Here is an 18,938-nt window from a genome sequence, read left to right on the forward strand (position 1 = left end):
GAAGGAAAAGAAAGCAGCAACAGTGTAGAGGTTGAAACCAAAGCACTGTAACTACAGTACCAATTGAACAAACCAAATTGGCACTGTAGCAACTGTTCAAAACTTGAAAAAAAGAAAAAAAAAAAAAAAAAAAAAAGATAAAGGGACTCAATAAACCAAATGTGTACTATAGGGGCATTGGTGCTTTTTACATAGTTAATAGACGGAAATTTTAATTTCAAATTATTAATTTTTAAGCCACTCATACCCCTTGTTCATTCATTTTTATCACTCATCAATTTCTAACTTCTTGGAAGCATTATGGCCAGATTTGGATATACAGTAAACGTGAACTCAAGCCTATTTAAATAAATAAAAACATATGTTTGTGCGTTCAAATGAAGAAAACTACTTATTATTATATTTAAAAATTACTTATTTTTTATGTTTATGTTTATATGTTCATTATCGAAAAAAATAATAATAATAAAGAACTCAAGTTTGAGGAACTCGAGTTCCATATTACAAGGAACTCAAGCTTGGTGAGCTCGAGTACCATAGAAGAAATATAAAGACCATTTTATTTACAAAGAACTCGAGCCTAGTAAGCTCGAGTATTGTGTTGCATGGAACTCAAGTTTACCAAGCTCAAGTACCACATTATTTTTTTTAATTACACAAATTCCAAGTCAGCAGTGTCACGCTGGTGACTCCCTAGGAACTCTAGTTCACTGAACTCGAGTTCTATTTAGAACTCGATTTTGTGGAACTCGAGTACTAAAAAAATAGTAGATTGCTAAATATTTCCAGAACAGTGCTAGTTTGCTACAAATTTTGCCAAAACATGATATTTGGCTATTTTCACCTAACATTGTTAGCATCAAGTACTCTACGTAACATTGTGAGTGTATGTGATATTATAGACAACAGTAAATTAACAAGGTAAAACATTGAGATCAAAAGGGGTGACTCTACACTTTGTTCAGGGGGTTCAAATGAACCCCCTGACTTCAATTTATATATATATATATATAATATTTTTTTTGTTAGTTTAATACTTTAACTTACTCTTAAAAATGTTAAGAGTAAGTGTTTGTGAATTATAAACGTCACTCTTTATTATAAATTTATATTATATATGTGTGAGTTTGTCTAATATTGATTGTGTGGATTACTTTTTTTTATATTGTTATTTGTGTAAATAATGATGTGTGTGGAAATCTGTGTGTACAATATAAATATAAGAGAAATGTTTTGACACAACTTTTATAGGAAATATAACAACTGCCCTAAGAGCATCTATTAACATGACCCTAAATATAAAATAACTTTATATAATTTATAAGTAATTAGGAAATACAAAGGGTTTGTTGCATGTGTGTGTCTTGTTATCATATTATAATAATTTTTTGTTATAAAGTCAGAAAAATTCAAGAAAAAAATTGTAAAATTAGTGATTGTTCAAGTATTTGACTGGTTAAGTAGACATGTAGTGTATTATTTATGTATATATGAGTGTAGTTGTGTACATCAATAACTAATACAAAACCAATGAGTTGAGTTTATTCATTTAGTTTAAAATATTTTTATAAAAACAAAAACAAATAGATAATAACAACTACATAAAAATAAAAATGTTAGACAAACTTAACAAAATAAAATAGTCATAGCTACCCACAATGGCAATAAATACTCATAATGAATTATCATATAACAATTCAAAATTTGAAAACTCGTAAAAGGAAATTATAAAACTTCTTTTGTTTTTTTGTCGATAACTTGATATATTCCACTTCTCTTTTTATTAAAATTTTTTCATTTAAGTTTTTTAATGACCCCCTTAACAAAATTCCTGGAGCCACTGAGATCAGTATCGCACAGTGCAATTCGCTCACAGATTTTTTTCTTCTTTTTCTTTTTTACTCTCTTCAAATTTTTTTATTCAAGAATTTGGATGGAAAGTTTCTTTTATAACTTTCAATCTAGACCCTTCAATAACATTACACTGTGCAATACCCATGTCCATATATAATGGAATACCATAATTAAAGAGATGTGTGTTGGACCCTTTTTAGCTCTTATCCTTGTATTTGGTCTGTGTTTTATTTCTTTAATTTCCTTCGATGAAATCATTTATTCAAAAAAAGATCAACAGAAAGAGCGGAAATGAATTGCAAATCAGATTTTGATTTTGCTATGGATGACAGATATTCCTAAGTTAGTACACTCAGTACTAATTAAATACCATTGTCAAGGGTTCTTTTAATGTTTCTTGTACCTTAGACACGCGTCTTGATATTATTGGACAACGTTTAGTCTAGGCTTTTTCTAAGAAGGAAGTTGGATCTGGCGCTTCGTGGAATGGGCTCCAAAGTACCATTATGCCGCTGCCAGTTTGTGTGCAAACGTTAAGTCCAAAGTACAAGAGAAGACGCTGCAAAGTGGTCTTATCCTCAGTTTCTGCTTTAGAAGGAACTTTTCTCCAGTTTTCTCCACAGGACTGACTTTTTTGCTATGCAGTAAAACCTTCTATTGTGCAGTAAAACTTTCTGCTGTATAGTAAAACCTTCTGTTGTACAGTAAAGCCTTCTACTATGCAATAAAACCTTCTGCTGTAAAGTAAAGCTTTCTACACTTTTCTGCAACATGAATGACTACTCTTCATTTTTTACTGTAGAAATATTTTTCTACTTCCTACACATAAACAAATCTAAAACCCAAAGAAAATATCCATCAAGCAAATGTTAGTTTACATAGGTTAGCATATTCTCAAATATATACATAAATATATTCGTAAATACACTTATACGTATTCACATATACATATATAAAATATATTTTGCAGAACATGAGATACAATGTATACATGTGCGTATGGCAGAATAATGATTGATTCATGTCAAGAGTAAAACATGTAATAACAAAGAAATAAGAAAGCTTTAATAGAAAAAGTTTAGCTAGAATAATAGCTAACACGGTAAATATAATAAAAATGTGCTACTGCATAATAACTAGTAAAAAAAATGAAGATACCACAACGGAACAACTAATGTAGCAAACGTGATAAAAAACGTGCTACAGTAAAACGACTAAATACAACAAATATAAGTTCTAACGAGTGAAATCAAATATATTTGCAATCGAAATCAAGTATTGAATCTTCCCATAGAATAAGTAAACCAAGAAGGAACCCAAACCCCAACTTGAACAACCTTACTATAAGCTTTTGCCATCAAAGTTGTGCATTTTGGAGAATAGATCTAAATGGCTATTAGCTATTACTTTTGGAAGACTTCAAATAGTGGGTTTGCTAAGAGGGAGGGAAAAGATGGTCTATTGATGCATGCCCCTATTTCTACCGTGTTTTCTCTCTTCTTTTTACCACTTTCTTTCTTTCTTTCTTTCTCTCCGTTCTTGTTACTCTTATTTTCTTACTACTATCTTGCCGAGGGTTATTTTTCTCCCTTGGGTCTTTTGCCTTTTGATCCCTCTCTCCCTGGGTGCTATCTACTCTCTTACAATGAGCTCTTCTCCCCCCTCATCTATGACTACCTCCCCTTTTTATAGTGAGTTAATTCAATGGGATTTCTCCCTTTTTCCCTTAGGGCTTCACCAACTATTTTTGATTTGTTGTGGGCATTCCTTTAGGACTACCCACCAATCCATTGGTTGCCCAGCCACTACCACTACTTAGTACATTCTCACTCCACTACTACTCATTTCATAACAAAATTCTCTTTTGTTTGTTCTTGTTGTATACATCTACCTCTAGGTTCAAATGGATAAGGATTAGACTACCTCACCACCTACCTTTATGGCATGCATCAGATGGTTCCAGCCATCTACTACCTCTTCAAGGTAAGATATCATCCTAGTAGGGTATATTCCCAAAAGAAATTACAGTTGGAAACCAAATATAGACCCATTTTCCCCCCACCACCAAACCACACCATCTAAATCCCCTTGACTGTGGGCGTACCTCCCTTGTATTGGCTAGGTACAGGTTGATGGTGCTCCGACCCTTGTGTGCTTGCTCCACTATCTTTTGTTTTTGTCTTCTTTCGTTCTCACATCATTTCTACCATAGCTGATTAGCTTTGTTTCGTTCTGCTGCATGTCTCTGTTTTATTTCTTCATGTGTTTCCAGTGTTTGTCATTTCCTTTGGTTTGGCTTTTCTTTTCTTCACACAATTCCTGCTGCTGACACTTTCTGATGTTCCTTGTTTCTTTTCATTGTGCTTCTTTATATTAGTTTTCATACCTATCATTTTATACAAAAGGATTTGGCTTTTTGTGGGCAAAATAATGTTAACTGGATCAAAAGGGTCTTGGACCCAATTTACCTTGATTTGTCAAAGCCATTCTACTGAAGAATTGTATTTTGCCGCAGATCTGTATTCTGCTGCAGATTTGTATTTTGCTGCAAATGTAAATTTAGCTGCAAATTGCTTCCCCTTGCACTTCTTTCTTTGGGCCTTTCTTGCTCTTTGGTCTTCTTGGTGGGCCTTTGGGCCTTGCTTTTCATTGGGCTTTCCTTCGTATGGGTTTTTGAGTACAAATTTGCAAAAATGGGCATCAACAACCATGAATCTGATTTCGTCTTTTTCTTTTTTTTTTTGGCTGAATAAGATAAATTTATTTATACATCAGCTATTGTTATTCAGACGAACAAAATGAGTGACATTTTTGTTGTATCATTCACCCCAAAAAAAACATAAGAAATTTTTGTTGCATTATATTTTTTTTCCGCATTTGTACCTCGGTGGTTGTCGAAGGTAGTTTTTTGCGCATAGCCACGTGTCTTCTGCTGGAAGTGTAATTTTGCTAGACCCGAATTTGTTTTGGGGAGTCCAATCCAAAACTCAACATTGGGCCGCCTAAACCAATGGGTTTTGGTGCATTTTTAAGCCTACAAAATAAATAAAGCCCAAAGTCTTAGAATTATGATAATGAATGAAATAAATAAATAATATATTTAATTGGATATATTTGATTAAATGGTGAGCTGAACGTTATTATTATGTATATTAAGTGATATCCAATATTAGAAAGTAATTAATTAAGCATCATATGTCCAGTAATGGGATGAGTCCAAAATAGTCCATATCCAGCTATGGTACATGGATCATGTTCAATATAATAAGTTATGTCCAGCAATGGTCTATGTACGTCAAATAGTTTATATCTAGCCGTGATTCATGTCCAAATAATATATGTTCAGCAGTGGTTTATGTCTAAATAATATATGTCCAGCGGTGGTTCATGTCCAAATGATATATGTCCAACGGTGGTTTACATCCAAATAATATGTGTCCACCGGTGGTTTATGTCTGAATAATATGTCCAGCAACGGTAGATCAATTTATTAATATATATTTTTATTAATGAAGTATTAGTGAGATCATGTTTTATTAAATAATGAGATGATATTAAAGTAACTTGCATCCAGCGGTACAATAACAATGAATTAACATGTACTTAATAATGTAATTTTGAAGATAGAGAAATATTGACTTATCCTGTGTGCTTTTGACTCCAGCCGTATAGCATCACTTAATTCTATATATGATTTGTGACTCCAGCCGTATAGCGTTAATAAACTGATAACATTTCAGCAGCAGAATAATTTGAGTACAACAGTACAATGATAATAAATTAAAACATACTCAATAGTATACTTTTGGAGATAAAAATATAATGACTTATCTTCACAGTTTGTAGCTCCAGTCGTATAACAACAGTGGACTTGTAACATTTCAGCAGCATGATGAAATGAGTCCAGCGGTGCGGTATGACATTGTGAGTCCTTTCATGATAACTTCATGATTGAAGAGGGAAAATGGGTGCAACTGGAGGGAGATAGAATATGTCCAGCCGTGTGCATAAGTTGGTTAAGTTTATCCCCTTTATCATGCACTTAAATGATTTTTCCCATGTAATGCTCCTTTAGTTTTTAGTCAAATATGAGTGATGTTGCCTTATATGAGAATGACTTTTAGTATTATAAGTTTTTGCCTTTCATAAAAAGGGCTTTTAGCATTATAAATATATGCCTTCTAAGAGAAGGGCTTTTGATAAAATGTTCTTGGAAGAGTGTTTGATATATTTTAAAATGTTATATATATTTTTTGTGAGATATGATGTTTGTATATGTATGGAAATTATATGTAGATACTTTGTTGAACATGGATCTTGTATATGTATACTTTGTGAGACATGGAGTTTAAAGATATATGAGAAGTATGTATGGATATTTTGTGAGGAATGTGTTTGTAAAATATATGGAAGTGTGAGATAGATAATATGAATGTTAAATATAGTAAATACATGAGCTTATAGTTGCTGCTGGGGTGGTTTTTTGTGTTGTGTCATGGGTTATGTTGCTCTCTAAAAAGAAAGATTTTGTAAGAGAAATAGAGAAAGATATGGAGATGTGTCTATGAGCAGCAAAATGATGATATTTCATAATAATAGAGTGTGGGAAAGATGGGTAATGGATAATGGTGTGGTGTAATAGGTGTGTTGTAATTGTGTTATCTAAGAAGAGATATTTTTGCAAGAGAGATGGAGAAGTATAGAAATGTTTAGAGAAATGTATAGCAAAGTGAATGAAGTTTTAGAATATTGAGGATGAGAGAGGGATAGATGGTGTATAATGGTGTGTGGCTTGGTCCTCTTTATAAAACCAAGCATGTAACTAGATTAGAATTAGTTGAAGAGAAATTTAGCAAATAGGGAAAAGTCTTTGACAAAGTAAGTGGTTTCATTAGTGGGTTTTTGTTTTTTAGCCAAAATAAGAAAGTTTGAGGCTTTAATGCAACTAGAGCTGCTGTTACAGCTGTCAGAGCAGTAGTTGCTGGATGATGTCATCTGAATGACATCTTCTACTGGAGGCAAATATTTAGCATTAAATTCATGGTTTGGCTGAAAATGGTAAGATAACCTTTATGGGACCTTCTTATTTCTAGTACTGCAGCTGGAGGCTAAAGATCTTAGCTTAAAATGGTACGATTTCTTTTATGGGATCCTTACTTCTTTTGGTATAGCAAGTAGTTGCTGGGATTGACCATTAATGGGAAAGTGATGTCATTTTAGGACATGTGTCAACTACCTAAGTTGCTGCTAGAGCTATTGCAGTTGCTGCTGGAGGTACTGCATCTTCTGTTGGAGCTGTTGTAGCTTTTGCTGGAGTTAAGGCAGCTTCTGCTAGAACTATTGTTGGTATTTTTGGCTAAGTTTCTCTTTTAGAAAATTATATGTTAAATCCATATATAATTTTGGTAAGTAATAGACTAGTTGGTTGATATTTGATGAAGTTTTAGAGATATAATTATTGTCTCTTTGTATTTTAACCAAATCTTGGAGAGTAAGAAGAGCATTTAATGCTAGATATGAGATATTAATATATATTTAGCCATGTGCTTGGAATCGATTTAAATGACAATAATAATATAATTTATATGAAATAATATAATTACATTTTTAAACTTATATTATATGATGAACATTGATTTTTATGTAAAGAGCATGGCGAGTTTTATTACTTTAATTGTTATGTGATATGAGAGGCTTACCAAATGTTACCTATTGCACACTGACCTGTCAAAGTTCAAGGAATTAGGGAAGACATGTCAAGCGACATGCTTTCCTTTATCAACTTTGAACCACTAGAGTTTTACTGAACATACTTCTTGGCTCTCCCAACCACGACTCTCGAAATTCCCCTGATGAGACTCATGAGCTTGGATCATGAGTTGAAAATGAGATGATGTGCCATAAGCTTGAACCATGGGCTTTGACGTCTTTTTGTGTAAATATGGGCTCTTTTGGGCTTTAAAAGATATTTTTCCAAAATTCATGATAATGTTGATGTGGTGTGAGTTGCCAATGAAATAAACCCATGTGGTGTGAAAAATTTGTCCTCAACAGAAGTTAACTCAACGAAATAGTGAGTAGAGGTCATTTGTTAGAAAATAATTTCAACACAATTAACATTAATAGGTTCCAAATTAGTTTCCAATTAACATTAATAGGCTCCAATCACTCCCATTTCAAACTTAATTAGTACCAAATTTACCCTAATTAAAAGATAATTTCACAAATTACTCATTTAATAATTAATGTTTGACTATCTAATTAATTAGGTGTGTGTAACCTTACCATAAAATGTAGTCTTAGCCAATCAAATTATGACATGTCATTAATCTCAAATTGATTATAATTATAACCAATTGGAATCAATTGTTCATAATCATTTATAATCGGACTCAATTTGTGATTGTGCATCTCGGCCATTAAAACTTGATTTGATAATAACTTTCAATTCGATGATTCGATTAGGGCTTATGACCAGTTGATTTGATCATTACAACATCAAGATCATTTTGGTGAAATGAGATTAAGGATATAATGACCACAATTAAGATGCCTATTTCCAAGGCAAAATTACCCTTTTACCTTCCATGTGAGGTTAAATGCAGGTTGCAAAATGGGGTGTCAACAAAATGCCCCTCATTGGTAGAGCTTGAAAAGCGAATGTCAATGTGAAAGAGACACCTAACTTTGAAATCAGTATTTAACCGTGGTGAATGTATGATGCACGTAGATAAAAATGCAAACGGTCATGTTGTGGATCAAAATGTGGACCGAATCTCGAGGGAGATTGCCTACGTACCTTTTGGTGGGAGGATCAGGTTCAAACGTAGTTTATGTATGCAATATATATATATATATTTGGAATGAGTACAAGACATGCTTAGCTGAGGTTAAGAAAATATGGAGATTCTGGTCATGTGTTTTAAAGGACCAAAGGTTCTGGATCTTGGCTCATGTTTTCAAAAGACCAATGATTTTTTGGGCTTTGGCTAATGTTTTCAGAGGACCAATGATTTTTTGGGCTTTGGCTCATGTTTTCAGAGGACCAAGGGTTTTTGGGCTTTGGCTCATGTTTTTAGAGGACCAAAGGTTCTGAATCCTAGCTCATGTTTTCAGAGGACCAAGGATTTTTTGTGCTTTGGCTCATGTTTTCAGAGACCAAATGTTCTGGATCTTGGCTCATGTTTTCAGAGGACCAAGGGTTTTTGGGCTTTGACTCATGTTTTCAGAGAACCAAAGGTTTTAGATCTTAGCTCATGTTTTTAGAAAACTAAGGATTTTTGGGCTTTGACTCATGTTTTCAAAGGAACAAGGGTTTTTGGAGTTTGGCTCATGTTTTCAGAGGACCAAGGTTCTAGATCCTGGCTCATGTTTTCAGAGGACCAAGAATTTTTGGGCTTTGTCTCATGTTTTCAGAGGACCAAATGTTCTGGATCTTAGCTCATGTTTTCAGAGGACCAAGGGTTTTTGGGCTTTGGCTCATGTTTTTCGAGGACCAAATGTTCTAGATCCCGACTCATGTTTTCAGAGGACCAAGGATTTTTGGGCTTCAACTCATGTTTTTAGAGTACCAAAGGTTCTGGATCTTAGCTCATGTTTTCAGAGGACTAAGGGTTTTTGGGCTTTGGCTCGTGTTTTTCAGAGGACCAAAGGTTCTTGATCTTGGCTTATGTTTTTAGAGAACCAAGGGTTTTTGGGCTTTGGCTCATATTTTTAGAGGACTAAAGGTTTGGGATCTTGGCTCATGTTTTTAAAGGACCAAGGATTTTTGGGCTTTGGCTCATGTTGTTAGAGGACCAAAGGTTCTGGATTTTGGCTCATGTTTTCAAAGGACCAAGGGTTTTTGGGCTTTGGCTCATGTTTTCAGAGGACCAAGGGTTTTTAAGCTTTGGCTCATGTTTTCAGAGGACCAAAGGTTTTGGATCCTAACTCATATTTTTAGAGGACCAATGATTTTTTGGGTTTTGGCTCATGTTTTTAGAGGACCAAATTTTTTTTTTTTTTTGGGCTTTGGCTCATGCTGATGTGTGTGGGTCTTTTATCCTAGTATCTGCAAAATAAATATTTTCAATTAGTAGCAGAGTTATTCATTGAAAATAATTCAGCATACCTAGTGAATGTCCCTAGTTTGGGACAAATTCCATGTTTCGATGAATGTTGAGGGTGGACAGTTGACTTGATATTGCACCACTAGAGAATATGGAAGAGGATCATAGCTTTCTATTTCTTAAGAAGAATTTAATGAAGATATTTTCTGGGACTTTTGAATTTTTTTTTCCTTTTTTTTTTGAAAAAATTGGAAATCTTGAATTTTTTTTTTTTAAGGAATTGAAAATTTTGATTGATGATTTTTTTTTTTGAAAAATTTGGAAATCTTGAAATTGTTTGAGGGAATTGAAAATTTTGATAGAAGGTTTTTTTTTTTTTTTTTATTTGGAAATCTTGAATTTTTTTGAAGGAATTGAAAATTTTGATTGATGAATTTTTTTTTTTTTGAAAGCAACCTAAAAAGTATGAGCCCAATGCCCCTAGTCCCAAAGCTTTTTTGAAAATTCCCCTTTTCTTTTTTGAAAAATTTGGAAATCTTGAATTTTTTGAAGGAATTGGAAACTTTGATTGATGATACTTTTTGAAAGCAACCTAAGAAGTACAAGCCCAATGCCCCTAGTCCCAAGGCTTTTTTGGAAATTCCTTTTTTTTCCGAAAAATTTGGAAATCTTGAACTTTTTGAAGGAATTGAAAATTTTGGTTGATGATTTTTTTTTTAAAGCAAAACTAAGAACCCAATGCCCCTAGTCCCAAGGCTTTTTGAAGATTTGGAAAGAATTGAAAATCTTGATTGATTTTTTTTTTTTTTTTTAGAGCAAACTAGTAACCCAATGCCCCTAGGCTTTCTTGAAATTTTTTTCTTTTTTTTTTCTTCTCTTTTTTGAAAGATATGGAAATCTTTTCTTTTATTTTATTTTTATTTTTAGAAAAATTGAAAATCTTTTTTTTTTTTGTTGAAAATTTTATCTTTTTTGTTTTTTTGAGATATGAAGATTTGTTCATTATGAAAAAGTGAAGAAGATGAAGATGAAGATGGAGTAAAAGTGATGAAGATTTATTCATGATGATTTTTTTTTTTTTGTTGAAAAACCTATCATTTGAATGAGAATAACTTTGGCTGGAAGTTGATGTGGATTACTGGATAAGTCCTTGCTTAGTTCCTGTAAAAAGATAGTTTCAATTAGCAATGGATTTTTTTTTTTTTTTTTGAAATGAATTGGAAGCACTTAGCCCATGCCTCTAGTTTGGGCATATTCCATGCTTAGATTGAACCTGAGTTCATTTGATGTTGCAATCATTAGGGAACATGAAAGAAGATCACAGTCCGCCATCATTGGTTCCTGCAAAATGGCTTTCTTTCTCTAGCTTGTTAGAAACCAGTTATCATGAAAACATTTTTGGCCATTGCCCTTAGTGTTGACATGATTACAAAAAAATGTATTGATGCCTCAAATGAAAACATGCTTTCATGCTAGAAGAACATATCCGCATACAATATAAATAGGCCAATGCCCCAAGTTTAAGCATGCTTGATGCAAAACAAATGGGCTTAGCCTAACATGCACCCAAACAATTTTGTCACATTGTTTTTACTTTGCTTCCCAAGGTTGTTTGGATGATTAGGATCGAGCCTTTGAAAGGCTGCCTACGTAACTCTTTAATAGAGGATCGGGTCAAGACATAGTTCAAGAGGATTGGATTTTAGAAGAGAATTTTTTTTTTTTTTAAATGAGATTTCACTTTTCTTTTTCTTTTTCTTTTTTTTTTAAAACAAATTTCCATTTTTTTTTTGGAACAAGATGTGATCTTTTGAACAACCATTTCGGAAAATCATAATGTTTAAGAACCAAACAAATCTCTTTGATTATGAAGGATCAAGATCATTAAACTCATGTAATCAAAATTTGCTTCTTTCTTTTGAGCATTGTTAGATTAAGTCTCCAAAGGCAATCAAGAAATGAAATGTGATAATATTTAGGAATCACATTGTTGGGTGCAAACAAGGAGAGTGCTCCAAGTTTGAAAGCTCTTTTGAGGATTTGAGAATTTGAGAAATTTTCTCCTTGGACATATCATCCAGTGGGGTTTGAAAATTTTAAGCATTTTTCATTTTTAATTCAAGAGAAAATAATATTAGAGTTTAAGACGTGCCTACAACTAGCAAGACTTCAAGGAGGTCTTCACTCATGGGTTGTAACATAGGCCGGGTTTGGGTTATGAAATGAAAGATATAAAAGGCTCAAAATTCCCTATGATGTTTCTCCCATGTATGCATTACTCAAAAATCAAGTATTGGAGGAGTTTTTCCATTTCTTCTTTGTCATCTTCTCACTAGTCTTCATTGGTCACTTGTATCAACATTTGTTTTTATGATCATTCATCTTGAATCATACCTCTAGACTTTCATCTTGTAAAATTCTTCCCTTTTTAGGTTGCATCCTCGAGTTTCCAACTTGGTAGGATTTTCCAATTTTTTTCTTTTCTTCTTCTTCTTTTCTTTGGCCCTAACTTTTGCCTAGACTGCCCTTTTGGGTTTTCAACCTAGCAGGCTTTCTTTTCTTTTCTTTTTTTTTTTCATTTTTTTTGTCTTTCATCTCTTGATTGAATGAACTTTTGTGGACGTTTTGCCCTCCTTGTTTTTCTCAGCTCAATGATTTTTGGTCATTTTGATGCACTCTCTAGACTTCTTTCTTGCCTCGATGCACTTGCACCTTTCTATGCTTGATGAATCTTTTCTTTTTTGATGAAATCTCTTTTAGATGAATCTTGTATTCCTCTTGGCATGATGAATTTTAGGCTCTTCAAACTTGATGCACACTTTTTTTCCTCTTACATTGATAGAATTTCGTGATCTTTTATCTTTAGCTTAATGAATTCTATACTAGTCTCTCATGTTTCTAGGAGAGCTTTATCAATTAGCTTCAAAGCTACAAGGCTGAGTTCTCGTCAACATGAGATTTAAGTATGCATATCTTGATTTTTTCCACCCCAAGTTTAGATTTTAGTGGGTTCATGCAAAAAAAGACTAAATGATTGAAGGTTCAAATGGGCTAGCAATGGATGATAAACATTCTAGGTAATAGGAAATAATTTGGTTTAACCAAAGATGGCCTCCTATCCATAGTATTGTTTGCTTGTAGGCACAGTGATTCAAGCTCTTTTAATAAATTCATCTTAAAAGAAAAAGTATGAATGCTCTAACGATGTGAAACAAAAGACTTTTGAAAATTGGATTGAGTGCATGGATTCTAAGGATTTTTCGATGGATGGATTCTTTTTTATTGCATTTTAAAGACCATTTCTTCTTTTATTCAAAGTAATTTAGCAAAAGTGTTTACACAGATCAAATAAAATTAATCCTTTCTCAATACAAGTTGATTGTTCAAGCTTTTAAACATCACAATTTAGAAAAAGTTTTGTTCAAGGGATCCTCATGTACCATTTTGTAAAGAAGACTTTAAGAATCTTGAAATCTTTGAAAGAAAAAATGGGCCTTTTTGAAAAAGCCACTGGGAAGTCCAATGCCCCTAGTTCAAAGAATTTTTTTTTTTTAAATGACTCAAGGGCCCAATGCCCTTAGTCCAAAGACTTTTTTCATTTGAAAATTTTTCTCTTTTTTAGGAAAGTTTTGGGAATCTTGATTTTTTTTTTTTTTTTGAATTTTTTTTAAACATATACATGAACAAAGTACATCAAATACTACATGGATTTTTAGAATTCAAAGAAACATAGAAACATGGAATAAACAAACAAACTTTAAGCTTAACCATGATGTTGCAAACTAGATGTGGAATGAGGCAAAGTTGGGCCGCTTACTTCTTCTTGGTCCTTGATTATTATCTTTTGGTCTTACTTGAAATGGCTTGGGTTTGCACTTGGAAGGCTTGAACCTTGATTATAATTTTTTGGTATTTGCTTGAAATGGCTTGACCTTACACTTGGAAGGCAAGCATCTTGTGGCTTATGGCCTTTGATGTTGATCATGTGTGTACTCCTTTGATGGGCTCAAGTGCTGGGCTTTGACTAATTTAAGAAAAAAATTTGGGCTTCGTGCCAAGTAGAGTTCAATCATAGGCTATTAGGCTTGAGTTCATTCGTAGAATACAAGGTTCAAACAATTATGATGGGTTCAAGCGTTGGATTGGGCTCATCATGGTTCAAACAATGACCAAACACATGCATAATGCAATGCAATTTACATGGACCGACCTAAAGGTAGGTTCTATTGGTCATTACAACATGGGTAGAAGGTAGGTTAAAGGTCCCCACAAGCTAGGACGTTGTACCTCCCAACTTGTAACGCCAGGAGCACCGTGTTGGTCCGAACAGTACAATTTGTTCCTATGAACCACCATGGGTGGTAGGTTCACCGCTGTGGGTATGTAAGTCTCAGGAAGACCATAATCCACGGCTAATACTACCGAGCTTCCGGGCTTGTACACAAATAAAATAAATTTTATTCAAACAAATGATACATGACATGCAATATAATGACATATTAAACATATTATATACAAAAAGCAATAAACAAACACTGACATGGTTGACCACCATAACCTAATTGAAGCTTAGCCCTCAATATCCCCAGTGGAGTCGCCACTGTGAGAGACCACGCCCATGGCCCCGTTCTTAGGTCGTTGGGCCAAACCCACGTGAATGGGTGGAGTCATGTTATTACCTCTCAAAAAGAAGGTTTGACTAATTATATTTTCCCCTTTAGATTAAGGGTTTTACAATGGAGTCGCCACTTATTTAATTATTGGAATAAATAAGAAAACTATTAAAAAATTCCTCATTTTATTTATTTGAAATTGAATTTACATTAATCATAGGAAATTACATGGCTTTGGTCTAGATACAATCTAAGATAAAGTACATAACTTTATTTTCTAGTTACAATCTAGAAATGGAAAATTACAAGGATAAGTATTTGATCTACTAACCTTTGATCTAAGCTCGGAGGCTATGTTACAAGGTGGGAAGGTGTTAGGCACCCACCTTGCCCAGTGAAACCGGTCTTCTAGACTATGGTGGCCAACATTCATATCACATCATCCAATATGTTATCAATTAATTTGCATGTTGAATTTAATGTGTGTGCATGTGATAAACCCTAATTCAATTTATTAAGCATTGCATTTGGATTTGAAATATAAATTCTAGTGAATGTGTGTGGATGGTGATATCCTAGATTCAAGAGTTTGAAAAAATTATGAAGCAAACATGTTTTTTTCATATTTTTTATGTGAATTTAAGATTATGCATGAACATGTGATGAACAACCAAGAACATGTGAAGAACACATAAGAACATTCAAACATATTCAAGGGAATTTAAATAATTACTATCATGTTTTAATCTTAAATTCTCATCATGGCAACATAAAAAAAATAAAAAAAAACAGTTAGGGAAGGGGATTATACCTTCATGCAAGATCCATATGGTGGAGGAGGAGACTCTTGATAGAAGTCCTAATGGTGGAGGAAAAGAAGAGCTAGGAGAGGGAGAGTGAGTCTCACTCAATACCTTGAGTCTCAGGAAGATCAAGATATGACAAGACTACTCAACTTCACTAGAACTCAAGAAAAGAGAAGAGAGGGGGCTTTTGTGTGCTTTGGAATGGAGGAGATGGGGGATTTATATATTAGTGGTGGAGAAAATATGAATGGAAGATCATTTAATGAGGGTTGACAAAGAATCATGAACCTAGACCTTATTTTAGCTTTTGGGGAAATCGGGTGCATTAAATGTAGAGATTGGTGGGATTGAGGAGTAAGCAAAATTCGGTTTTCCCATAACTACTAAACAACTTGTAGAGTCAAATTCAAAAAATCTATCTTACTCAATTCTAATTGGAATTATCTATTTCTTATGCTCAAATTGAAGCCTCGGATGTTTAGTTTTTGGAAAAATTAACCTCATTCACAGATTCAAAATATTCTGAGAGATCTCAACGAAATCGTGAGCAATGGTCATTTGTTAGAAATAATTTCAACATAATTAACATTATTAGGTCCCAAATTAATTTCCAATTAACATTAATAGGCTCCAATCACTCCCATTTCAGACTTAATTAGTTCCAAATTTACCCTAATTAAAAGATAATTGCACAAATTACTCATCGAATAATTAATGTTTGACTATCTAATTAATTAGGTGTGTGTAACCTTACCATAAAATGTATTCTTAGCCAATCAAATTATGACACGTCATTAATCTCAAATTGATTATAATTATAACCAATTGAAATAAATTGTTCATAATCATATATAGTCGGACTCAATTTATGATAGTGCATCTTGGCCATTAAAATTTGATTTGATGATAACTTTCAATCCGATGATCCGATTAGGGCTTATGACCAGTTGATTTGATCATTACAATATCAAGATCATTTTGGTAAAATGAGATTAAGGATATAATGGCCACAATTAAGATGCCTATTTCTAAGGCAAAATTACCCTTTTACCCTCCATGTGAGGTTAAATGCGGGTTGCAAAATGGGGTGTCAACAACATAACACAACCAAACAGATAAAAATGTTTTCCTTTCCATAAAATATTTTCAAATGAAAATATTTTTCACTCGGAAATTTTTTTACATGTTGCCAAACACAGCCTTAGTTTGGTTTTTGGTTTTTGAATAGTTGTATTCTTTTTCTTAACATTCTCCAAATTTCTCTAGATTGCAATCAATGGGTTTTACCACAATTCCTTTGTTTGTCATCACTGCATTCTGGTTCTTGGCTTTTGGACTGTGCTTATGTCTCATTTGTCTCTGTCATTTCTGTCGCAAAAGGGAGCCTTATGGCTATTTCAAGACAGCTTATGATCTTCCTCTTATCTCCCTCACAATTCTCATGATAACAAACTTATGTATTTGTTTTACTTATCCTTTGTGCTATTTTGTTTTGGTTAGTAATATTGGGATTCATATAATTTTCAAATTATTAAACAAGTATTAATTTGCTTAATTGAGCTCATTCTTGAGATGAGTGCTAAATTAATGCAAAGTAATGATGCATTTTACATCAAGTAATTTGCTGCATGACTTTTCAAATGGAAAATATATATTGTTTTCTTTAAAAAAATTCATGTGAAAAATATGGGCAAATCCAACCCAACCTGACCTGCAACCCGATTGAGCCAATCCACTTTTGATCGCTTAAAAATGACATGTTTTTGACCCGCAACCTGTTTGACCCAGCCATTTGTTTGCCAAATCTAACTGAGATTAGTATTGCATAGTGCAATTCGATCACAGTTTTAAATTATATATTTTTTACTCTTTTCAATTTTTTTTATTCAAGAATTTAGATTGAAAGTTGCTTTTGTAACTTTCAATCTAGACCCTTCAATAATATTACACTATGCAATACCCATGACCATATATAATGAAATAACATAGACAGATGTTTGCTAGGAAAAAATATTTTGTATAAAATGATATCACATCATCTGTATCCAAACCCAATAAATGAGTGACATGTGTGTAAAAATAACTACCCACTAACACATGTCTTTCATATGTTAATGGGGTAATTATTTTTTACTAATGTGTCTCACACTTATTAGATTTTAATACTGCAGATATGGTATCATTTGATATTAAATGCCTTCTCGCTAGACCCTTTTTAGCTCTTATCCTTGTATTTGGTCTGTGTTTTATTTCTTTTGCTTCAATGAAATCATTTATTCAAAAAAAGCAAAAATAAATTGCCAATTAGATTCTAATTTTACTATGGATAACAGATTCCGATTTTCTAAGTTAGTACACTTAGAACTAATTAAAGAACATGAATCCGATTTTGTCTTTTTCTTTTTTTGCTGAATAATCTAAATTTATTTATACGTCGGCTATTGTTATTTAGACAAGCAAAATGAGTGACATTTTTGTTGTATTATTCACCCCCAAAAAAAGCATAAAAAAATTTTGTTGCATTATATTTTTTCAGCATTTTTAAATTGTACCTCAGTGGTTGACTCTTGAATTTCTCCAACTTAAAAATGTGTACGTTTGCGGTGGGTCTCAAATAGGGACAGACCTAGAATTTCAAGCTAGGAGGGCTAGAGTATAAGCAAAATAAATAAATAACTTCAAATAAATATTCATATAGTATTAAAATTGCTTGGGTTGGACTAGGTTGGGTTCGCTAATGGGGGTTAAGGTTTTGGAAGAGAGGGAGCCCAACTATAAAAAAAAAATATATATATAAAGACAAAATATAGCTTTTATATTTTTGGCCCCCTAGGTTCGTCGTTGGTCTCAAGGGGGATGCATGAAAAATGTAACTTTGTGGGTTCAGAAAGTCTTAGCCAGTGATCAGTATGCTCTCCTTGTCCAATATAATGTGCGAGTTGAATATGTTAAGATCAAACTTACTGTACTAGTCCAGTTGTACTAGGAAAATATTTGTACTAGCTATTAAACCAGTTACCGAGACTCCTTTAAAATGTATCGAATAAAATATCGAGTTGTATTAGCCTGTATTATGAATATTTTGGGTGTTTCAACTTGTAAAATATAAAAAAATTTTAAAAATTGTAAAACAAAATTTTATGTTACTTAAGCTAATATATTTGGTTAATGTGCCTAGCTAATATTTAGGCTTATAACATATGTGGATTTAAATTTTATGTCGGTAAACATAGACATAAAAATTAATAACTTTAAGCTTACATGAATAAATACAAACATCTATACATGTATAAAAATATATAAGTAGCAAAAATCTCGAAACAGTACACTGATTTCAACCACTACCAAAATGGCTTGGGTTGGCTAATGGGGGCTAAGGTTTTTGAAGAGAAGGACTCCAAGTAAAAATAATAATAAAAAAAAAGACAAAATATAGCTTCTTTTTTGGGCCAGGAGGGGCTTGGGTCCCCTCTTGGGTCCATAGTTGTTCTTAAGGGAGAACTATGAAAAATGTAACTTTGTGGAATTAGGAAGTCTTAACCCCCTCTTGGGTTCATAATATGTTTTAGGGGAGATATATTAGGAATATACATCCAAGGGAATGAGAAATCTTAGCC

This window comes from Castanea sativa, chromosome 1, assembly GCF_040712315.1.
Source record: "Castanea sativa cultivar Marrone di Chiusa Pesio chromosome 1, ASM4071231v1".
Lineage (NCBI taxonomy): Eukaryota > Viridiplantae > Streptophyta > Magnoliopsida > Fagales > Fagaceae > Castanea > Castanea sativa.